General features: G+C 45.8%; 1 pseudogene; it reads left to right on the forward strand.

Moving 5' to 3' along the window:
* The first annotated feature begins 303 nt into the window (after positions 1-303).
* On the forward strand, positions 304-1854 carry LOC146785463 (serine/threonine-protein phosphatase 4 regulatory subunit 2 pseudogene; annotated as a pseudogene).
* Positions 1855-25211: the final 23357 nt, after the last annotated feature.

A 25211-nucleotide genomic window follows, 5' to 3' on the forward strand; every position in this document is an offset into this window, starting at 1 on the left:
CTGTACAGTTTTATAGAGTGCAGTAGTATGTTGTACAGTGGGATAGGGTGGAGTGGAGTGTTGTAGAGTATCTTAGAGTGGAGTTCACTGTCCTAAAGTGGCGTAGCCTGAAGTGTGGTTAAGTCGACTGGTGTGGCATAAACTACAGTGGAGTGTTGCTCAGTGTATTGTCATTGGGTGGCGTCTTGTTTAGTTGTGTGCAGTGCCATTGACTGGAGTATGTTTGAGTACAGTGCTAGAAAGTGTAGCACAATGAATACAGAGTTGAAGAGTGCAGTGGAGTGGTATGTCATAGAGTGAGGTTGTCCCCGGTGTCGGTGCGTCCGGTGTGGGTGACGAGAGGAGCGCAGCTCCGGCAGAGGAGCCCCGCGCCGCTCCAGCGATGACCATGGACCTGGACCGGCTGCAGGAGGCTCTCAAAGATTTTGACAAGCGGGTGAAGAAGGAAGTGTGTCCTGTTTTGGACGAATTCCTTTGTCATGTTGCCAAGACGGGAGAGACCATGTTTCAGTGGTCTCGGATCAAAGCCTACTTTATTTTCAAACTGGAGAAAGTGATGGAAGATTTCAAGTCCTCGGCTCCTGAGGCCCGGGGCCCCACAAATCCAAATGTGGAGTACATTCCGTATGAAGAAATGAAAGAACGGATTTTGAAGATTGTCAGTAGGTTTAACGGTATTCCCTTCACCATTCAGCGACTTTGCGAGCTACTAACGGAGCCCAGACGAAACTATAGTGGTACAGACAAGTTTCTGAAGGGCGTTGAAAAGAACGTTATGGTCGTCAGTTGTGTACATCCAACTTCGGAGAAAACCAATTCCAATAGCTTGAACAGGATGAATAGGGTTATGTTTCCAGGACGCTCTCCGAGTTACACGGACAGGTCGAATATAAATGGTCCTGGAACGCCAAGACCCCTGAATCGACCCAAACTTTCACTTTCAACACCCATGACAACAAATGGTTTACCTGACAGCTCTGAAAATAAGGACTCAAACTTGCAACAAACGGAGGAAAAATCCCACAGTAGTGACTTGTTAACATCTGAAACAAACAGTCCCCAAGCGAGCCCCATCAAAAACAAGCACCCCGAAGAAGACCCAGTGGAGGCGGAGAGCCATGAAGTCAAAAGGCTTAAATTTGATCAGGAGGACGACGATGAGGATGACGAGGACCATGAGGCTGCCAGCCCACCGTCAGCCAGCGAGGCTTCTGAAATGGCAGAAGAGGCGGAGCCGTCTTCAAGAAGTCCAGAAAAAGAAAATGAAATCAGCTGCACAAGATCGAGCAGTGACGAAGATGAAGAATCTTACATGACCTCAACAGAAGCTACCCCTGACACCAGTGACCAGGACAAAGATGCAAATGATCTTGTCTCAGTGAGTGAAGAAACGTGCGAGGAGAATGAGATGGAGGAAACAGACCAGTCTGAAGCAAAGAAAGATGTACATTCGACAAACTCAGATGACCCAGCATTGACCGTTCGCACTGCTAGCGAGTGCACCGGAACTGAAGAACTTGTAGCCTTCGCTAGCGAAGCTTCTGACATTCCGCCGGAGTCTATGGAAAACAGCGAAGATGCTTCCGAGGTCGCGGAAGAACCTATGGAACAAGACTAGCCCATTTAAGTACCTTTCCATGCAGTATTTTCCATATGACTCTGGTTGTACACTGTATAAATTTTGTATGTAATAAAGTGGACCTTTAGTTTTACAAAAGAAAAGCAGGTTGTAAAATAAACAAAATAAAAACCTGACTGAGCCTTACCTGATGAGAACTGTGAACCTATCCTGCTCCAGGTCTGCTCCAGTCCTGCTTACCGCTGAAACTCCAGTCTCTTCAAATCAGTGGTCTGTGTATAGATTTTAATTCAGAAAAAACGTTTTTAAACTGGAAGGTTATTAAAACTTTTTGGAAATTATCACATTTAATGTTTTTATGCGATGTGAGTGTCTTGCTTCTGGCAGCTAAGGAAGCAAGTTTCATTTTCTGGTCCTAGTTTCTGCATTCAACATGTGAGCTGCCGGGTTTGTTGCTTAGTCTCCAGATAGCATCATCCATTTGTATACTACCAATTTTCAGTTTCATAATTACCATGTATGTACCTTCACACTGATCTAAAAATGTCTATTTTTCTGGTTCTATGAGATATGATCTGGCATCTTTCCTCTTGAAAGTGGTCTAATCTTCTCCTCTTGCATGTGATGTTAAACTTTCCATTTGTCGGTGGATACCTTAAGATCCTGTGAAACCCAATGGAGTCCAAATTTGTTTCAGTAGTAGTTTAAACACATTCCAAGGAAACTTACACAATTGATAACCTTTTTGTAACCACTTCTTAGGTGCCTGCACCCAAAGGTTTCCATTTATTTCCGAGTGCGTTTTTGCATTGAAAATGGCGTATTCCAAACACTTGCTTGAATTTTTACGATGAATACTTGGAAACTTTCGAACCTCTCTTCATATTTGGGAGGGGACCCGTCTCTTTACAAGCTTCACAGATCATTGAAAAGACTGAATGCCTCACCGTTATTTATACAGTTTGCAATTACCACTGCACTGAAGAGTTAATATCACCTTGGATATGTACCAGAACTTTTGAAGGTGCATCACCATAACTTAAGTGAAATTTTGAAGTGAAGTACATATATATATATTTTTGTTAAGGGCAGCTGGTGTTAACTTTTTCAGACCAACACAAGCACAAATACAGCTCTTAAGGTTCTATTTTCCAATATTAAAACTCAAATTCTGCAGTCGTTAATACACAATTGCTGACTGCCAAATTTATACCAGTTTCTTGATTTTTTTTTTCTTTTTTTTCTTTTAATTTTTATAATTAGAGTTTAAAAAGTTCTGTAAAGTAGATTTTGTAGCTTGTTAAGAGTGCTCACCAGTGAATCAATATGTAATTTGTGTGTACGCGTATGTCCGGGCTTTCAGAGCAGTATTCATATGAAGCAATAAATATTCACTCTACAATATCACAGATTTTTATTAAAATATTACATCAAACGTTGCCCCCTTTTTTGAAAGTTACATTTTACATACCTGAAGTTTAAAATGAGGTTGTAGCTTTTTACTTTTAATTTGTTATGTCTCTATACTTTTTGAGAACTTAAACATTTTAGTTTTCTTAGTAAATACTTGAGAAAATGAGCCCAGGTTGCGCGGTGTTGAACTTTCTACTGTCCGCTATATCCAGCTTGTATTCAGGGAGATGCTTCCATTACATATGAAGACTCACCCTCCTTGAACAGAAGGAATATTTAATATTCAATATTGCAAACTGTTCTCTATTTAGTTTTACATAAGTCGACACTGCAAATATGTATCAAAGAGTGTGGTGTTGTACAGTGTGTTGCAGTGGAGGGCCCTAGAGTGGACTGCTGTACAGTGCAATGGGATGTCGTACAGCAGAGTGTCATATGGTAGAGTGGAGGGCCCTGGCATATAGTTGAGTGCCCTCATACACTGGAGTGGATAGGCGTGTCAAAGTGGAGCACAGTGGCATAGAGTAGAGCGGCAAACCTATTTTTCCTGTTGTAAGCAAGAATTTGAATATAGTTTTGGCTTTATGAGACAGCGTTTTATTAGCTTACACCTCACAATTGTACGAAGCATGAACTGTATATCCCTTATCCATGTTCAATCCAATTTTTCCAGCTATAGTGTAGTGGAACTTGAAAGTTAAAAAAAAATATATATTTTCTAACGCCACCTTCCAACTATTCCACACCTGCAATGGCTGAAGATGGTAAGGTCATATCAGACTATTACAGTGATATCTGAATGTATGTTACAGATATATCAAGTGAATCCCTTTTTGTTTTTATTTGTATGTGTTTCCGAGACACAAGTAACATTTCAGTTACAGTACTATGTTAACCTTTTGAACATTTATATTTCAAGATGGCCATATGATAGTAGTCATCATGAAACACTGGGGAAAATAAGTCAATTTGATGTTGAAAAAACCCATAGATGCTGTGACTGTACAACTGCTCTCATATCTGTAGAAGTAATTTGATATATGGAAAAGCATACAAGACACTATTACTTATAGTAGAATTCTAAAAGTGTTATCCACCATGCCAGGCCACATAATGACCTATCTATTGAAATATGTAAGTACAACTCAACATCACACTTGCAGCTTTACAACATTTTTGATGTAAAATAAGAAGGTAACCGTCTTGTAGATTTTTCGTCTGTGTGTGCTTAAAGTTTTATCATCACATTCTATCCAACATGTGTTGTCCTTTAAGTAGATTGTGTAGTGACCTGATGCTGCAGTTTCTCCATGACGAAAAATTAAAGTACTAATAGCATAAATGTGTCCTCAAATAGAAATTTGAGAAGCAGTACATTTAGAAAGACATGTATTGATCATCTGTCATTTAGAGTACATCTTTGAATCATCAAAATGAGAAATTTGGTCACCATTTTTCATTTAGGTGTGGTGACACGTTCTGATTTACAGTTTAGACATACTTACTTTTTTTGCACAGATTTACATATTACATTTTTTAATGGAATTGATTTTCAGTCCGGTATTGGTAGATAAATCTTTCAAGTTCTGTAACAATGGAACTTAAATGTAGGCAATGGAAGCATTCATGTTTCCAAGAGTGGCTTAGACCAAAGAAGACAGATCTATGCTATTTCTAGGACTGCCATACAGAATTCTAAAACATCTTGTTCATTGATATGAAAACTGAATAGAATCTCTACACATACCTACCATATATCTAATGCCACTTCTTGAGTAGCATATTTTGTTGTCTGACAGAATTTGTTGATAAAGATTTATTAATGTGTTGCAGAAACGTTTATCTACATGCTGGTTCATTATTTCTTTGACAGAGTAGATAGAAAAGAAGATTAACAATGACATTGCTATAGCAAGTTATGCTATTGTGATTTTGAAACTCATGTCTTCTTATTTCTATGTTTAATTTTCATGTGTTTTTGTAATAATACCTTCATTAAATTTTTCTTTTAATTGACATTTTAGGTTATCTCAAAATTAAATATTGATCAAGATGAGGCGTGTATCTTTCTGTACAATTGATTGCGCTGACATAGCAACTGCTTGCGTTGATTCTTGTCTCCTCAAAATCAGTAATATCTGAAAGACACATTAGTGATAGATTCCTTACCTTAGAATATCCCCTGGCGTCAGACTGGATCCGGAAAGTTTTGCTAGCAGTACCCCTGCGCGCCAGTAGGTGGCGTCATGCGGCTCCGTGTCCATCGCTGGTGTCGTAAGCGCCAAGATGACGTCACGGAGACTACTAGGGCGCCACCCTGATGTCAGTTCTTTCTTTTTCCGCGCCAGAAAGCGCAGATCCGGTTAGAACACGTACCTTAGTCACTTTTTGACTACCCTTTTTGAGACTTTTTGTCTCGTGTACTCCTTGGTGCACGTAGGGATGCCTGGATTTAAGTCTTGTGGGGCCTGCCGTCTCAATATGTCGGTGGCGGACCCCCACGATGTCTGCCTCTACTGCCTGGAGACCAGCCATAACTCCCAGTCCTGTCGGGCCATGGCCCGAAGGCCTTGAGGGAGCGGTGCCAGAAGCTGCTGGAAGTCCGGCACTCGTCCAAGCGCCGTTCCAGGTCCAGGGACCGTTCCCGGGAACGCTCGCGGGGCCGCATTCGTCGCTCTTTGGGCTCCAAGTCTTCACCCTCGGATTCGGGTAAGAGACAACATAAAAAGAAGTCGAAGAAGCGAGTTTGCTCTCCGACGTCCCCCCGTCGGTCCTCGGAGGCGGACGAGGGGGACAGGGGTACTGCCCCTGCGGCTCCTTTGGAGCCTGGGAGGCCTGTGGCCTACCCACCTTACCCGGGTCCAACGGCGACTCCTGAACAGGTGCAAGAATTTCTTGCTACCATGGACCGCCTCTTTAGGCCTCGGGCTCCCACCGGCGTGCCTTCGGGACCCGCGGTCCCGTGTCCGGATCCTGTTGGGCCGCCGGTGGATCCAGCTTCGGCGCCACAGGATCCTGTGCCGTTGGCTCCGGTCCCGGCGCCACACGGTCCAGCGCTGCTGGCTCTGGCCCCAGCGCCGCCTCTGGCACCGCAGTGGGTGCCATTTGTCCTGCCCTTGCCCAGGTTCCAGGACCATTTTATTCCTGCCTGGGATCCGCTTTGGGACGCGGTGAAGGCTCGGCCCTGGCCGGCACCGTTTCCGACGCAGTTTGTTCCTTCTCTGGCCCCAGCTCTGCTGTCGCGGTCTGTTCCCCATGCGACAGAGGTGGAGGACGACTGGGAGGGGTCAGAGGACCCTCTTGCCCATCAGTTACTCCGAGCAGGACTGGGTGGATGACTTGGAGGATGCCGGCGACCTCGACGTCTCCTCTGACCCGGGGTTTGCCTCTCCTCCGCCTACCATGGAGGAGGGCGCCTCCTACATGATGGAGCTCCGTCAGGCAGCTGAGGTCCTCAACCTTGATCTCCCTACGATGGCCCTCAAAACTAATCTAGTCACTGAGGTGTTCCAGACGGCGTCCACTTCGTCAGAGCCCCTGCTCCCATTTAACGACGCCCTCACTTACGTCTTGTTGGGCACTTGGCCATGACCGGCCACTGTGGATAAGAATGTCACCAGGTGTCACCGCCCGGCACCTGGTGAACCCGCTTTTCTGACCACTCATCCTACGCCTGAGAGCCTGGTTATCCAAGCCTCAACGTCAGAGTGCCTTTCTCACTGCTCTGCCGGATAAGGACTCTAAGAAGCTGGAACAGTTCAGTAAGCGGTTGTTCTCTTCGGCCAGCTTGGGGCTGCAGTCAGTAAACACCGCCTGCTTATTGGGCCGCTATTCCCACGCGGTGTGGGATACAGTTGCACAGGTGTTGCCTCAGTGTCCTGAAGAGACCCACGCTGTGTTGTCCCAAGCTGTTGCCGAGGGTAAGGATGCAGCTTAGTTTGCCATTCGGTGTGGTTTGTACACCGCGGACTCACTGGGCTGAGCGATTTCTACAACTGTGGCGCTTCGTCGCCACACCTGGTTGAGATCTACCCGGTTCTCGCCAGATGTCCAGAGCTCGCTCATGGACATGCACTTTGATGGCACTCGCCTGTTTGGCGATAAGGCCGACAGTGTACTGGAGCTTTTTAAGGACTCGCGGGCCACGGCCAAGTCCTTGGGTCTTTCCGCAAAAAGCCCGGCCACTCCTGGTTTTTGTTCCTTTTGTGGCCACGGCAGAGGCGCCCAGGCGCATGTTCCTTCAGCAAGCCCGTGCAGAACCAGCCTCAGCGCGGACGCGGCTTCCACAGAGGCGGGTCTGGGAATCAGCGTGGGGGTCAGTCCACCTCCGCTGCTTCTACCTCCAAACCTTCCTAATCCGAGCTTGGTGGAGCACCCCACGCCAGTGGGTGGCAGGATCCACCACCACCTCCCCCACTGGCACGATATCACATCGGACAAGTGGGTGTTGCAGATCATCCGCAAGGGTTACTCCCTTCCCTTTCAGTCCTTCCCTCCAGCCATGCCACCTCAGTGCCACCACATGTCGGGGGAACACTTGGTCCTTCTCCAGCAGGAACTCACGGCCCTCTTGGCCAAGAGGGCCATCAAGTGCGTTCCTGGACCGGAAGTTGTAAGTGGTTATTATTCCCACTACTTTCTGGTCCCAAGCAGTGAGTCCGGGATATTCCGATCTTTCAACCTCTGTCCCGGGTTTCAGTCAGGATGACCCTCCGGCTCCTGGGCCTGATGGCCTCCTGCATCCTGCTCGTGCAACATGCCAGATGGCATATGCGGGCTCTGCAATGGGACCTGAAGTTCCAGTGGGCACAGCATCAGGGCAACCTGTCCGATCATGTCCAGATCTCGGAGGGCACTACACGACAATTGCAGTGGTGGCTCATGAATCGCGATTGGGTCAATGGCAGATCCCTCTCCCTTCCCCAACCGGAGCACACAGTGGTGACGGATGCGTCCCTCCTGGGATGGGGTGGCCACTCGGGCGAGGTGGAGATCAGAGGCCTCTGGCGGAGTCCTGGCTCCATATCAATCTTTTGGAGCTTCGGGCGATCCGCCTCGCACTGAAGGCATTCCTTCCCTCTGTCCGGGGAAGTGTGGTGCAGGTGTTCATAGACAACACCACCGCCATGTGGTATTGCAACAAACAGGGCGGGGTGGGGTCCTGGACCCTATGTCAGGAGGCTCTGTGCCTCTGGACATGGCTGGAACATCAAGGCATCACCTTGGTGGTTCAACACCTGGCAGGTTCTCTGAACGCCAGGGCGGACGAACTCAGCCGCCGGTGCTTGATGGATCACGAATGGCGTCTGCACTCGGACGTGGTGCAAGGTCTCTTTAAGCAGTGGGGAGAGCCTTGGTTAGATCTATTCGCCACCGAAGAGAATGCGCAATGTCATCAGTTCTGCGCATTGGAATTTCCAAGGCGGCACTCGCTTGGCGACACTTTTTGTCGTGAGTGGAGTTGCCGTCTGTTGTACGCCTTTCCGCCTATACCACTTCTGCCCAGAGTGCTGAAGAAGATTCAGCGCAACCAGGCCCACGTCATCCTTCTGGCTCCGGATTGGGCACAAAGATACTGGTATCCCGAGCTACTCATCATGGTGATCGACCCCCCAATCTGACTGCCGCTTCGGGAGGATCTTCTGTCGCAGCAGCAGGGGACGGTCCTCCATCCGAATCTGTCCAGCCTCCATGCGTGGAGATTGAGCGGCGACAGTTGACAGCTTTCAATCTTCCTCCCGAAGTCTGTGATGTCATTCTGGCAGCCAGGCGTTCCTCCAATAAGACTGTATACGCCTGCCGGTGAAACAAGTGTGTGGCATGGTGTGCAGCAAAGTCTGTGGATCTCCTTTCTGCCCCTCTTTCTGAGGTCCTTCTGTTCCTACTGTCCTTGGCCCAGCAGGGCTCTGCTCTGGTCACTATCAAAGGTTATCCTTCGGCCATCTACGCCTTTCTGAGGTTTCCAGATCAGCCTTCTCTCTTTAAGTCCCAGTTTCCTGAAAGGCATTACACACACGTTTCCTCCTGTGCCGTTCATAATGCCTTAATGGGACTTGAATCTTGTCTTGACCTATCTGATGTGCGCTCCTTTTGAGCCCCTTCATAACTGTCCTTTATGTCTTCTCACTCTAAAGGCTGCTTTCCTGGTAGCTCTCACCTCTGCCAGAAGAGTGAGTGAGCTTCAGGCTCTTTCTTCCAAACCTCCTTTCCTTTCTGTTCATCCGAACAAGGTGGTTTTACGGACCCGTCCTTCTTTCTTGCCAAAGGTTGTCACGCCCTTCCACATCGGGCAGACCATCACTTTGCCCACCTTCTTTCTGCCTCTGCATACTTCGAAAGAGGAAGAGCCGTTCCACCGTCTGGACCCAAAATGTGCGCTCTCGTTCTACCTTTTTAAACAACAAGGGGGACCCAAATAAAGTCTGCCTGGGACCTTGGGAATCCGTTCATCTAAGCAACAATGGTCCCTAGGAAAGGGTGAACAAAACTAATAAATACAGACCCAGTCAGTGCTGTATTAGTTAAACGTGTCCAGCCGGACAGAGGTTCAATGTTTAATTTTTCAGCAATTCTTGGAGATATGTACAAGACAATATACTGAGAGGGGGACACAAGCCTGCATTCCACTACAGAAACGTAGAAACATTCAAAACATATAGTCTGGGAAACATTTAACCTCTTCTGTGCCCATGACGAGATGGTCTCGTCATGGAGCACAGTCGCGCTGTGCCCATGACGAGACTATCTCGTCATGACACCCACCCACTAGGGAAGCGCCAGGCACAGGAGGGGGAAAAGGCCTGGCACCCAAGGGGTTAAGCAAGGCTCAGGCTACGCTCACGGTTTGATCTCAGGAGAAAAATTCACAGTTATAGGTAAACAAATCGCAAGGAACACCGCTACATGACAAATAGTAACATCATAGTGTATGTATGAGGTGTTTTAGGGTGTTGACGGCGTTTTGATCCAGGAGACAAATGTGTGGATCATCTTCAGGACATTAAATAAGCATGCCTGAATTATAGATGCCATAAATTACTATATCAACAAAACCGTTTGGGAGAAAGAAGGGATTATGGGGAGAAAAACAAGAAGATTGGAATTAGGAGGATATATCTTGACAACTTAACCTAGTTTAGTTTGTATGTCATTCTGGAAAAATAGCACCTCTAGAGACTACCATTCAATTGGAACAACCTGCGAGATTAGGCCAAATAACACGGAGTTCAGCATTGAAAGATAGTGCAAGAAAGTGGCAAAAAAGACTTTTCAACAAGTGCTGTGTCAACAAGTAAGTATTGTGACAACGTGCATATTTTCAAAAAATGGCGCAGTGACTTAGTGAAAACAATATTGGTTCAACACTATTATGAGACCTTGATAGCTTTTTTCTGATTACTTGCCCCAAATGTAGAGATTTCAGAGCGAAAAAGAGTGACTTAATAGCAGGAATGGAAAACCAAGTCCGTTGTCGCATGAGTTACGCATGAGAATGGAGGGGACACGGTCAAGAGAGATATGGCAGGAGCGATGAATCATGCCAAAGTCAGGTGATAGGTAATGCGTTAAACCTGAATCTGCATGCGTGCATGCAACGTGAATGTGCGGAAGCTTACCGTGGATTTCTTAGTCAGTGAGTAAGGGTAGCGGGAATGTCCTCAATGGGAGTGGCGGAGGTAGAGGTCACGATGTAAAGTTAGGAATTTAGCGTAATGCTGAGGCAGGAAGGGAAATAATTAAATTGAGTAAGTGAAGGGACCCGGATGACTAAAAGCGCGTAGCAGGAAGCAGAGACTCACCATCGATTGTTGAATCAGAAAAAGAGCCACGGAAGTGTGCTCTGTGGGCGCAATGGCCTGTGAAAGAAATAAGGGCGTTCAGAAAGGATTGAGGATGGGGGTGAGTTGCTGCATGCATGAGATGTCGCGATGCGCTTACCTTTAGTCGTAGGTTACGGCGCGATATCTCAGGGGATCAATGTCCGTAGATGCGGGGGAAGTGAGAAGTCTATGTCAAGGTCTCATATACAGAGAGACGTGCCAGGATTGGAGGATGTTGTCAGGTGGTCATGAGGAAAAGTGAGAATAGAAGAAGGAATGAATGCTGTCAGGTGGTCATGAGGAATAGTGGGAAAAGAAGGACTGAATGATGAGAACGGGGGCCATATTGGAGTGGGGTAGGAACTCATAGAGTTGGTTAGAAGAAAGTCAATTCATGTGTGACAAGGCTAAAAAGAAGGGTTAAAAACAATAGAGTGTGAGGCAATAGCTTATTGACATTTAGGAACGGTGAATTAAAAGGAATGCATTTCATCAAGAATAATTTTGCAGAAAGGAGTGTGAACATAGCAATCAGATAAGGGTAGTCCAGTCCTCAAGGTTTAATCCAGTATGCAAACTGTCGGTTTTCAATATCCATTTTAGTTCTTCTTTGTTGAGCAGTTTGGCAATGTCGCCTCCCCTTTGTGGGGGTTTGATCACACATATGATAGTCCAGCGTATTTCATCTTCCGAGTGTCCAGTCTGTGTGTAGTGTTCGACCAGTGGCGCATTGAGTGTCTTGCATCTTATTCGAATGTGGTGTTGACATATGCGCATTCATATTTTCTGTGTGGTTTGTCCAATATATATTTTGTTGCAAGGGCACAAAATAGCGCATATAACATTACATGTGTTACAGTTTGTGAATGTTTGAAGTTCAAATCGTATATCATTAAAGCAAAACACCTTGCCTTCAATCGTTAGATGACAGATACTGCAATTCCCACATTTTGCGTGACCCGTGATAGGCGGTAATCCCCATTGATCGTTTAAGGTGACAGATTTTCTTTTGGTGGTCAGTGCCGCACGCACGAGGTGATCTTTAATGTTTTTGCTTTTTTTGAAAGCAAACTTGGGGCGTTCAAGGTTGAGAGTTTCTGCGTTAAGAACATTCCAGTTTTTTAGGATAGATTTGCGTCCCGTGTTGGAAACTGGGGAGAAAGTGGTAACGCAAACTAAACTATTTTGGCATGGTTTAGTTTTGACTTCCAGTAGTACCTTGCGTGGGCAGTACCAAGCTCTCTTCATGGCATTGTGTACCAGTCTACGCGGGTAGCCTCTATTGGTCAATTTGTTGCTTAACAACTTAGCCTCATGGAAGTAGTCTTCCTTCATGGAGCAGTTTCTTCTGATTCGGAGGAACTGGGAGTAAGGAAGGGAGTCTCGAAGTGCTCAAGGTTGATGACTGTCATGCCGTAATAAGGTGTTGCATTCAGTGGGTTTGCGAAATAGACTGGTAATGAGTATACCCTCTCTGTCTATAATGTTCAGGTCAAGGAATGGGATTGATGCCCTATCATGTGTGAGGGTAAATTTAAGGCCAGCGCAATTATTATTGAGCCAGTGAAGAAATGACTCTAGGGTTTGTTCAGTGTCCTGCCAGATCATGAAGATGTCGTCTGTATATCTTTTCCATTGTTTAATGCCATTGTTGAAGGGGTTAGTGGGGGATAGAATGTGATTGGTCTCAAGTGAGTCCATGTACAAAATGGCCAGGTTTGGAGCGAAAATAGCCCCCATTGAAGTACCTTTCACTTGTTGAAAGAATTGTCCATCAAACTAGAAAAAGTTCCTTGTTGGGCAAATCTCCAAAAGTTGAAGTATAAAGTTTGTGGGAACTGGGTGGGGTCGTGGACGTTAATTCAGCACAATTTCCATCACGAGTAAAGAGTCTACCTGAGGAATATTTGTATATGAAGACTCTACGTCCAATGTACAGAGGATTTCAGTAGAGGGGTCGAAAGGATAATTTTCAACCATGCTAATCATTGACATGCTGTCACGTATATAGCATTCAGTGAGTGGAACAAAGTCTCTTATAAAGAAGTCAACATATTGCCCCAACGGTTCTAAGATAGATTCGCAACCTGAGACAATTGGGTGACCGGGGGGATTTTCCACGTTTTTATGAACTTTAGGAAAGTGTAAATGACTGGGATCCGTGGCGATTTGATTTTGAGGTACTGGTGTTCATGTTTACTGAGAAAAGCTTGTTCTAGGCGATCATTGGTGATCTGTAGAATCAAGGTCTGAGTTCTTTGGTGGGATTTGTGGATAATCTGCAATAGTGATCTGTATTGGCCAGTTGGCGGTTGATTTAATCTATATATGTGTTGATCTCTTGGAGTACTATCTCTCCGCCCTTGTCGGCAGGTTTTATCACAAGATTTTCATTGTGACGTAGGCTGGAGATGGCAATTTTCTCAGCTTTGCTGATGTTGTAGGGGATGTACTGGTGGGAGTGTTCCAATTCTATGATCTCCTGATATACCTGCAGCGCACACAACCGGTTGGATGACCAACTCTTTGGCTATGTGGGTGCCAAAAAAGGTCGGGCTGTGCACAAGCATACCATCTCTCGGTGGGTCGTTCTTTGCATCAAGGCCTGTTACTCGTTGGCTAAGAAGGAGCCTCCTGTGGGGCTGCTTGCCCATTCTATCAGGGCGACGTCAGCCACTACTGCCTTGGGACCCGGCGTCCCCTTGCAGGACATTTGGCATGCAGCTACGTGGGCCTCGCTGCACACGTTTACCAAACATTACTGCCTTGACAGTCCGGTCCGGATAGACGGCTTCTTTGGTCGTTCTGTTCTCCGTGACTTTCTGGTGTAATCTCTTGGCAGACCCACCACCGGGGTTGGTATTGCTGGTGTATCTTTTCTAAGGTAAGGAATCTATCACTAACGTGTCTCTTTCAGATGCACAAGTTACTACTTGTGTAATGATCAATCTGTAAGAGACATTAGTTAGTGATAGATTCCTAACCATCCCACCCATCCTCCCCGTTCTGCAAAACTGATTTCTAGGGTTAAGGTCATCCCTTTCAGGGCCCTAGTTTCTTGGCACCAGTGGTCAGTTTCTTTCATGGCTCTGCTTTCCTGGCGCGGAAAGTCATGTACAGAACTGACGTCAGCACGCATTGGGTGGCGCCTAAGTAGTCTCCGTGACGTCATCTCGGTGCTTACGACGTAAGCGACGGAGGTGGAACAGCATGACGCCACCTACTGACGCGCAGGGGTGCTGCTAGCAAAACTTTCCGGATCCAGTCTGACGCCTGGGGATATTCTAAGGTAAGGAATCTATCACTAACTAATGTCTCTTACAGATATATCATTACACAAGTAGTAACTTGTGCATACAGTCTGGTTTTTCTTTTTTTAATGCTAGATAGACCAACATAAGATATTCCTTCTTTGAATACTGTAGAGCCAATGTTAATTAGTGCATAATCCAATCTTAGTCCTTGATCTGTGTATTGTTACCCCATAAAACAATTAAGGAGGAAACTGTTCTCTACAAATATCTAAATCTTTCAGAATCATGAATCTTGATACACACACAGAGATCTGTTTTTGCTGTTCAATGTGGTCAAATTTGACCTCAATAATTTAAATGTCTTGATTTTTTTTTTCTCCAAACATCACAAAACCTACTACAAATCCCACAGCTCCATTTGCTAGTCCTCTCTTCATGTAAATGTCAACATAAAATGACACAACAATTTTCACATAGCAGTAGATCTATGATGGGGCTCATTCCTTTATGGCTCGGAATTATGGGGTTTCTCAAACATATCTACCCTCACAAGCTTGGAAAATAAGTTTCTGAGGACCATGGCACGATTCCCACAAAGCACAACTTTAAAACCTTTGATGCTGGATTTAGGCAGGAAGGTGATAGCCAATATAGCAAGACTCCATCCGATACTATATTGGTGATGACTGTGGTCTACACCTGAGTTGGCCCACTATGCCACAGCCCTAAGTGATGTTATTGATGCCGATCGATCCCATAAAATTGATTGGTTCCAACATCTCAAAAAGATTGACTGACATAGGAATGAAGGAATTATGGGATAATCCAACTGGCGCTCCTATACCCACAGGAGAACAACTGAAAAATCACTACTGGCTAAAGATTTTGCCTGGTGAGGTTTGAGTGGTGGAGATCATGAGACTGACGGGGAGGTTCTTAGAATTTAAATCTTGCTGTTGAAAGCCAATTTGGACATTATAACCGTCCCACTTGATAAACTCTACTTCCAGTTTAGGGTAGGTACTCTGCCATTAAAATCTTATAAAAACAACCAGCCTGTACAAAGTAAAGCGTTTTTCCCAGTATTTACTTACTTTATTAGTAGAAGTAACGTGGGCCTACCGCCTTTTATTGTATTTATTTGCTTTATTAGCATTTGCTTCATGCCACGCTTTAGCTTCAGAGGTTTAAAGCTAAAGTGTGGTGTGCCGCAATTGCTACCAAAGTGGACTATTTCCAACCCTGAACAAGCATATCCATTCCTTCAGTTAGTGGGCCTCCTGAACAATTGTGGAAGTGTCCTTGCAGACAAGTTCCTTGTAAGTTATGCCATTTCAAGGTTTGGTTTTCTATTGCTCACCTCACGGCTTGTGGCACTCCTCTTTGCTCTTAGGTCAGTGGATAGTAGTGATAGTAAAATTTTGACAACCTACCATCATCAAAAAATAGCAGGGCGGGGAGTTTTATTTATTGCCTGCAGAATATCTTTTTTGATTAAATATAAGGTAGACAAATCTGAAGAATCGAGCCCTGATGTAAAATCTGACATCTGTAATTTTTCGGTGATGAAGGCCGCATCATAGAGACTACTTGAGTAATGTGTGGTCGAGACCTTGCCCACTCACGTGACAGGCTTCATCACCAGACTCCCTACTTCTCCACAGTAAGGTATTTCCGACTGTGGTGGGTTACTCCTAAGTAGGGAGCTTTTACTGGGGACACTACTCGTTACAGAGTACCTCAAGCAGTTGAGTATGTATTGACTTTTTAATTGTACCTTGATTATAATATGTTAATATATAAAAGCCTCAAATTTATGAGGCCAACGGGACACTAAGAATGAAAATGCACCTTGATAGAACAAATACATTTTTATGGTGTCATGATCTAACATGCAAGAGGCTTTATTACCTCTCCTAGTATTGCTTGGTCGACATGTTTCTACTTTCTGTAAGCTACAGTGGGTCTGGACATTCTTTGGGGTGATGGTCCTTCCTGTCTCTGAACATGGTTTCTTTGACGGTGTCTACCTATGTGTTGATTTGTTGTGAAATAAGTTACTAATCTCATAAAAAGGACTAACTAGTTTTACTTAGATGGGCAGTGGAGTTACTGCTCTCATAGGATCTTATCAACAACCTCTGGGAAAATCACAATTCATGGTCATTAAAACATGCAAATGGCATAATCAACCCCATCCAGTAAGGCTAACAAGTGAGACAGACATTTTAGTTCAATCCGTATTGCCTAAAAAGGGAGAAATTGTCACAACACAGAGGTGGCTAAAATGTAAACCGACTAATGGTCTGATGGTGGCTTTATTAATTACACACCATAAACAACTCCCCTGGTGGTGGCACAACTCCACATACAGTGCAAAGTTATTGTGTGATCTGTTTGTAATGTACACTATCTCAAATCAGGTAATGTACTTACAGTTTGAAGATTTTGATGTAAAACACTCACTGGGTGAGATAGTGTGTAAAAGTTTGGTACTGACATGACCAGTATCTCAAGGGCTCACCAAATCCTGATTCGGGGTGTGGTCTCACTGGGTAGGAGGGTCTTTAGCAAGGCTTCAGAACGTGAACTGCGAAGGTATAAGTAGAGCATTGTGTTAACAGGGTATTATTTTGTAGAAAAGATTGGCACCCACCAACCCCAGTGTTGCCACTTGCTTTCGACTCAGCTGGTAGCTGTATTCAACCTATGGTTACCGCTCATACATCTCAGGATGAATGAAAGGCACAGCAGTGATACACATAAATACGTGGATTGAGATATTGATGCCCACGTGCAGTGGCATCAAACATATGTGTAACATGGAGTGGCTGCTCTAGCCACTAGTGGATAGAAAGTGGAATTGACTAGCATTGTCTATTTCAGTGTGAAAAAATAGTATTCCAAAGCTGCACGTTGATGGTTTCATTTGAATTATGTCTCCCAAAATGGTACTCCTTATCCTGTCTTGTCTGATGCGCAGTGTGGTATGTACCTAACCTGTTAAAGACAGCTGAGTACAAGCTGCTGGACTTGTACAGTATGCTAGAGTTACTAAATTAAATGGATCCCAGGCGTTTCTTCTTAAATACTCATTAACATGCCTGACTTTATCATTGCTATAATGAGTCATCATTATTTAGTCCTTGCATCTTTGTCGCCAATTTGCAAATCCAGCGTTCATTAATAATCAATATACCGGCTGCTTTGACAGACTATTCAGTGATGGTCCATCTTGTATTAGATTCAGTGTGCCTCTGTAACATGAAGTGGGCTGTGAACTTAGTAGCCGACTTTTGCACCTGATACTGCTTAGGTGCGACTCATGCGAGTCTTTATTTTTATGGTCGCCATAACTAAATACTGAAGGTTGCATGGACAAATTTAAAAGGTACACCACATGGCTCACTATTGCAGTTGGAATGTTTTTTAGTTCCCAAGGAATTCACAGTATTGGGTATGTTTGTTTGCTTGTTTTTGTTAGTTTGTGTTAGAAATGGGGGTTCTGGTTGGCTAGGGCATGCGCCTAAGCCAGTCGGAAACCACCACCACTCTAGTCTTGGCAAGGGAGTTACACGCGGAAGAGAACCCCTGCTCACCCCCTTGATAGCTTGTCAGAGCAGTTAGGCTTATCCCAGAGGCAGTGTGTAAAGCGTTTGCGCAACACACAGCAGTGACACACTAGGCACACCACAAAAGAAACTCCACACAAGGTTATATAAAAATTGCCTTTGTATTATTCATAAAACACATTAGAACACCATCACATATTTTACCGTGCCACTAGGCACTTGTCATGACTTTACAGAGATTACATAAATCACTTGGCCAACCGGGCCGTTGTCAAACATTTAGTGTCACCAGTAGCTACTGCCAGGATTGTGCTTAACGCAAAGCATTAGGCATAAACATCATAACGGTACTCAGGATAGCACATAATGCATGTAATCATCAGAGCATCTATATCATAAATACATTGCGCCTACCTTAGAACATGATCAATAGTATGTGACAATCCAGTAATTTTGAATTACCAGGAACCCTGCTGGCTGTGCAGGCACTCCATCGTAGGGGTGGCGGTGATCCCCTTGACCCCCACTAACACACGGCCTACAAATTAGCCCCCCAGGTGCAGCCAGGAAATGTGTGACAACTTCTGAATCCGGAGCCCCTACTGGGCTCGCCCCGTGATGCCACTCAAAAGTAATTCCCCCAATATCCAGTAAAACTGTAGCTGCCCACTGCCAGGTGGGGCAGCTGTATTCACGTCAGGGAATGAGGAGAGGTCGCTTCGGTGCTACAAAGGCACCTAAGCGGGATCTGCCAATGGCCCCTCGGGCCGGTAAACAACAATGCGCCCGCTTCCTTGAAGAGGCGCCCCTGAGACCTTGACTGGTCTCCAGTGACCGTGCCCCAGATAGCACGGCTGGGGACAGAGGCACTCCGGTCCCAAGACACTCACCCGATCAACACTAACGTTGGGAGCAGCCTGCCAACTCGCGGTGGCGTCCTGGCCGTTCACCGAGAGCAAAGCGACATTTCTACCCCCTTTCGCTGGCCTCAGGCGGCCCACAGCAGAGGGAAGCCCGTGAGTCTCTTCTCTCGGGCAGCGGTCCCGCTTGGCCATGCGCTCTTGCCTGACTTACGGTTTCTACCTGGTTGCTTGGCAACACTCGAGGCTCCTGCTCAGCTGATGAGCTGTACCTTTGGTTTCTGGGCATGGCGTTACTCTTCATGGCGCAACCGTGCCTGCTGTATTCAAGGTTGGAGCCCCCTTGTCGGGCTCCGGGCCATCAAATTAAAAGCGCCCAGCATGTGCTTCGCCAGCCACAACCCTCCTGTAGGCGGTCTCCTTCCTTCTTTGCAGACGGCTCAACACAGCACGGTACACGCAGCTTGGTGCAGGAAGGGACAAGAGGTGAATAACACAGCGCTCACCACGTGCTGTCAAAAAAAAGATAGGGCATGCCACAAAGCCATGAGGGAACCACAGGGGCACACCAGCAAAGTGTCCCTAGGTAGGTCAGCACAAGTAGTCTTTCAGTCAGAGTGGTAGTCCATCCATTAGCCCCAGAAAGTAGCAGGTCAGCACCCAGTGGCGGTTCCTCCTGGCACACTGCAATCCATGCAGTGTGCTCTCTTCAGTTCCAGAAGTCCAAAATGTTCAAAGGACCTGGGGTCACAGCCCAAATTTTTATAGTACCATATGTCTTTGTCCCCCTGGCACAGGCTCTGAGCCCAGTCCAAACCAGTTCTGGGGGTACTTTAACAATATCATTGTAGTGCACAACACACCCCATTGTAGGTGTAAGCCCTGGCCCCAGACACATCACAGGGGGGAGGAGCAGTCATTGTGGAAGGCAGGCACAGCGCTTTTCAGGTGCAGGTGCTACTCCTCGCACCACTCCAAATGCAGACCAGGCCTATTCAGCCTAGCGCAGACTCATCCAAACTCTTTTGAGCCACTGCACACCCCCAGCACCTATCACTCCAAAGCGAGCCAGTCAATACACACCCTAGCAGAGGACCAAAGACGCAAAGCTTACAGAAATGCCCACTTCTAAAAGTGTCATTTCTAAAATAGTAATGATAAATCCGCTACCACCAATAAGCAGGATTTATTGCTACTATTCCAAACATACCAAACTTGATCACACTACCCCTCTCAGATCAGCAATTACCACTGAAGCACATATCTGGGAATCCCAAATGAATTCCGATGAGAGGGCAGCCTCACAGTAGTGAGAAACCAAATAGGCTGTTTATCACTACCAGAACATGCAACACAGTTAAGGCACATGTCCTACCTTTTACCTACACCTCACCCTGCCCATAGGGCTAGCTGTGGCTTACCTTAGGGGTGACTGATATGTAGTATAAAGGGGAGTCACAGATGTGGCAACCACTTTATGTGCCACGTCACAGCAGTAGTAAACTGCGCTTGCAGGCCCTGCAGTGGCAGAGGCCTGAGACAGGTTTGAAAGGCTACTTTGGTGGGTGGCGCAAGCAGCATTGTAAGCCCACCAGTAGCATTTAATTTACTGGTCCTTGGTATATGGGATACCATTGTACAAGAGACTGATAGGTAAATAAAATAAATGCCAACCAGGTGTAGACCAATCTTACCAAGTTTACCATAGAGAGCACATGCACTTTAGCATTGAACAGCAGTGATAAAGTGCCCACAGTCATAAAACTGTTGGAATTGGCCTTTTTTTGCAGGGTCATCCCTGAACTTTTTGCCTTCCTCCTGTATTTTGTCTGACCTGTTTTTGTTGGTTTTATGACTCTGGGCACTTTACCACTGCTGATCAGTGCTAAAGTGCACATGCGCTCTTGTGTAAATTGATGTATTAATTAGCGACTCCATGATTGGGTTATTTGATTTACTTGTCAGACCCTAGTACAGTGCATCATGTGTGCCCAAGGCTTGTTAATCAAATGCTGCTGGTGGGCTTGCAGCACTGGTTGTGCCACCCACAGAAGCAGCTTGTAAAGTGTGTCTCCGGCCTGCCACTACAGAGCCTGTGTGCAGTCTGACAGCCATGTTGACTGGCCAAGTGCACCCACTTGCCAGTCCCTAAACCTTCCCTTTTCTTCATATCAGACACCCCTATGGTAGGCCCAAGGGCAGGGTGCATTGTAAGTAAAAGGTAGGACATGCCCTGTGGTGTGTGTGGCATGTCCTAATAGTGAATTACAGCCATTTTCGTGTTTCACCATTGTAAGGCTACCTGTTCCCCATAGGCCAGAAAGGGCAGTTTGATTATTACATCTTATAATCATAACTGACCCAGGGAACATGGTAGAAATTCGAGTTTAGTATGCCTGAACTCAAAATGATCAAATAAATCTTTTAGGGAAGTTGGTTTTAACATACTGTGTTTGAAAATACCACTTTTAGAAAGTAGGTATTTTCTTGCCTAACTGTCCAAGCCTGCCTCTGCTAGGTTGTGTATTGTGTGTCTGGTTCTGTGAGTGACAGGGGCTGGGGAATTCCAGGAGGGAGGGTGAGTCGGCACAGTTCTGAATAGAGAGAGATCTGCATGTAGATGGATGAGAGGAGCTGCACCTGGGACCTGAATAGGGCTGTGCATTCCCTCCACAATGCTGGCTCCACCTCCTGTGGTGCGTCTGATGCCCCTGGTCTGCACTGTGAAAGGAAAGGAGTCATGTAAACAAAGTGCTCCAAGACTGACCATAACTGGTTTTGACTAGGCAAAGGCCTCTCTACCTTCAGAGAACAAAGAGAAAAGTAGTATAAATATGGGCACCCAGACCCCAAGACTTTGATCACTTCTGGAACAACAAGACGAACCTCTGCCAAGGAGAAGAACCAAAGGAAGCTGTAGGAGTTGTACTGCCCCCCTGATAGTGTGCTGTGTTGGCCTACAGTGGTGTCTTCAGTGCCAAAGAGAGGAGAAGGAACTTTTGTGTGTACATCATCTTGCAGAATATTTCTCCAAGGGCTTGAACTTGTGCTTGCCTCCTGCTGAAGTCACAGGGACAACAGACTTCATCACCAGCTCCCCTCTGAATTTCCTTGCTGGGAATTCTATCTGCAGAAGCCTGCATGTCACTGGGAGCTGGAAATGCGACACAACAAGAAGAAGCGTTTCACCGCTGCAGCTGTAGTCCTCGAATCGCCGGAGAAGCGTGCCGCCCTGCATCTCCCAGAAGCGTGTCTTCATCACAGCTGTCTGCTGTCGCATCACGGGAGAAGCGCGTCACAGGGCCTGTCGCAGCTCCAAAGTACAGAGTCGCCGCAAGGCTGCCAGGCCATGCCCGCATCGTCTCAACATCGTCACATCAAGGCCGCCATCTTATCGCATCGCCCTGGATTGTCGCATCGCCTCGAGGCGCCATTTTGCCGCATCGCAACCGGGCCAGAGTACGAGAATCTACGCATCACCTCCTCTCCGGTAAGGATCAAGATGCATCCCCTACTCTGCGTAAGCATTGAGGCGCGACGCATCGTCTCCCCCGAAGCAAGGAACCAACGCATCTCCAAAGCTGCAAACCTTTTGTTTATTTTGCGTTACGCATCCAGGTACTTTTGTGAGTACTGTGTCGCATTTACTATCAACTTGATCTAAGTTAATTCTACCATCTTTTAAGTCAATTTTGAGTACAAGTATTGTGGATTTTTGTAATTTGTGGTCTTGTGTTAAGTCTATATAAAGAATACTTATTTTTTATAAAACCTGTGTGGTGTCCATCTGTAGTGTTTTCACTGTATTACTGTATGTGTTCATAAATGCTTAACACACTGCCTCTGAGATAAGCCTGTCTCATCGTGCCAAGCTACCAAGAGGGTGAGCAGGGGTTATCCAGTAGTGTAATCCCCTTTCCCTGACTTAGAAGCAAGGGTCCCTATTTGGTCAAAGGTACCTACCTCTGCCAACTAGAGACCCCCACTTCTAACAATAACCATCAAACAAAAGGTCAGAAAAAATACAGGAGGAAAGCAAAAAGTTCTGGGATGACCCTGCAAAAAGGGGTCAAGTCCAACAGTTGGCATTTCCCAATACTTTAATATGGAAAATGGGCAACCATGGCCAACGCTATGCATAAGTTGCATAGTGTGGCTCATGTTGCTCTCTGATCTTGTGTTGATGAGTACATCTCTAACATGTGTGCCTCTCTTGAAGGCAAACAAGAGGTTTTCATATTGCATGCTTACTGTGTTACACATGAATCGATATGTATTATTTTTCCTATAGTTGGAGATGGGAGTGAACCTGATCAAAGATGTAATACTAGTGGAACTTCCTTTAGTGTGTGTGTCCAACAAGGATTATTTGTTGTTATTCTGTGCTCTTATCGTATCCTGGCAAAGATATATCTTGGGATATTTTCTAGCAGCCAGTTTGTTACTGTTTCTCGTCTTAATGTAAACTGGTAACCTCGAGCAATTCCACCATAATCTGAGGTGTTAGACATTGTGTATGAAGGAAATAAACCTTGGATCTCTAACCAGTGAATGTACAGATTTGCCACGCTTGATGCAAATGTACTGCCCATATATGCCTCATTTATGTGGAAGTACCTGGCTGTAGCAACTGAAGAAATTATTTTTAATACTATCTTCGCGAAATTCATAACAAAGAAGAGTAGCGTCATGTGGGCCCACTTGCCAGATCTTAATATTTGTTAAATCGCTCCATCAGTGCCATTTTGAAGTAAACTTTTGTAGAGGGTCGACGCTGAGCAATATTTGTCTGTGGATCAAACATCAGGCCCTTCACAATATAGAAGACATCCATATTGCCTTGAAGATAGGAGCTCATCTGGACAAATGTGGTGTCAAAAATGATCACAGAATTGGAAGTGCAGATCAAGCATTGTTCCAATGCCTCAATTATTTGGTCTTCCAAGGGGGGTTGTCTCTCCTGTATTTTGACACAGTATAAAAATAGCAGCAGCAAAATGAACAAACTATAGATGGAATGCTGAACAATGCAAACATTCACCCCCAGTCACAAAGATCTGGGTGTAATCCATTGTTCTTTTGCTCATCACGCCATCCCAGTTTGCAGCCAGCCATATGCAAATCAGTCTCGACTCTGTTCCTCATGGAAACAGTCCAGCCTGTACTGCCAAGCTAGGTTCTCCCTGGACCAGAAGCAAGTATCCTGGGACCAGTTTCAGGACATCACCCTTCCTCAGCCAGGCTAGCTTGAATCCAGTGGCGCAATGAGCACTGGATCCATGTCTGGGCATACCCTTCCTCCTTAGGGCAACAAAAGCAAAAGGAACAAATGATGGACGGAATGCTGAACAATGCAAACATTCACCCCCAGTCACAAACTAGGGTGGTGCGTGAGCAAAAGTACAATGGGTTAAACCCAGATCTTATGACTGGGGTGAATGTTTGCATCATTCAGCATTCCGTCCATCATTTGTTCCTTTTGCTTTTTTCGCCCTAAGTGGGAAGGCTATGCCCAGACGAGGGTCCCATGCTCACTGCACCACTGGATTCAAGCTAGCCTGGCTGATGAGGGGTGATGCCCCGAAAAGTGTCCCAGAATGCTTGTTTCTGGTCCAGGGAGAACCTGGCTTGTCAGTTCAGGCTGGACTGTTCCCATTTGGAGCAGGGTCAAGACTGATTTGCATATGGCTGGGCCCAAACAGGGGTGGTGCGGTGAGCAAAAGAACAATGGATTAAACCCGGATCTTTGTGACTGGGGGTGAATGTTTGCATTGTTCAGCATTCCGTCCATTAGTTGTTCCTTTTACAGTATAAAAATAGGACATCGCTAGGTGTTCTACAATGAAAAAATATTGCTTAGTGATGTACCCGCTGATTTGGTTCCTGCAACGATGATTCAATGGGATTGCAATTTCTCTTCTGGGTCTTTTAGTAGTATTTCATAGCTCTTGTTGTCTTCTAAGAGATGGAGACATTTGCAACAATAGAATTCTCTGGATTTGATATAGCACTTCCCAGAGGATGTGGTCTAACGGCTAGGACGGTCGACCTCAAATCTTGGAAACCGGGTTCAAGTCTCTGCAATAACGCTCAACACCCTGTGATTCTGGGCGAGTCACTTAATCTCACTGTGCCAAACAAAAATTAATGTGTACTTGTGTAACGCAACTGGTGCTAATGTAAAGCGCTCTGATACCTTTTGGGTCAAGTTTGCGCTATATAAAACTGCAGTCCTATTTCATGGAATAATTCATAGAATTTCGGTTCTAGCATTGATGTTATCACGCCTTTGAATGGGCACGAAGCCCTATCCTTTATTATTTATTCTTACTTGTTTTTGCTTTCTCCTCTTTACTTTCACCTTCGTTTTTCACCCTTTTACTGTCACTCTCTTTCTATCACTTTCCATCCTCCTTTTCACTTTTTTTCCACTCTTTATTCTGTGCAAAGCTCTCCCGTTTTTTATTCCTGCTGCTGCTGCCCCCTCGACCCCATGCGTGACCAGTCCAAGCCAGTTTCCCCTCCCCGCTCCCGCCTCCTAGCTGTCCAGCCTTCCCCGACCCCTACTTAATGACGGCTGATGCGAGGGCACAGGCGCGCCGCTTGTGCACCGAAGGCGTGCCAAAGACAAGCCCATCTGTGCCCGTCCGGGACCCGAACGCGACCGGCGCTAGGAACCCTGGATCTCCGGACTGCCAACGCTACAACCCAGC

This window comes from Triturus cristatus, chromosome 11, assembly GCF_964204655.1.
Source record: "Triturus cristatus chromosome 11, aTriCri1.1, whole genome shotgun sequence".
NCBI classification, from domain to species: domain Eukaryota; kingdom Metazoa; phylum Chordata; class Amphibia; order Caudata; family Salamandridae; genus Triturus; species Triturus cristatus.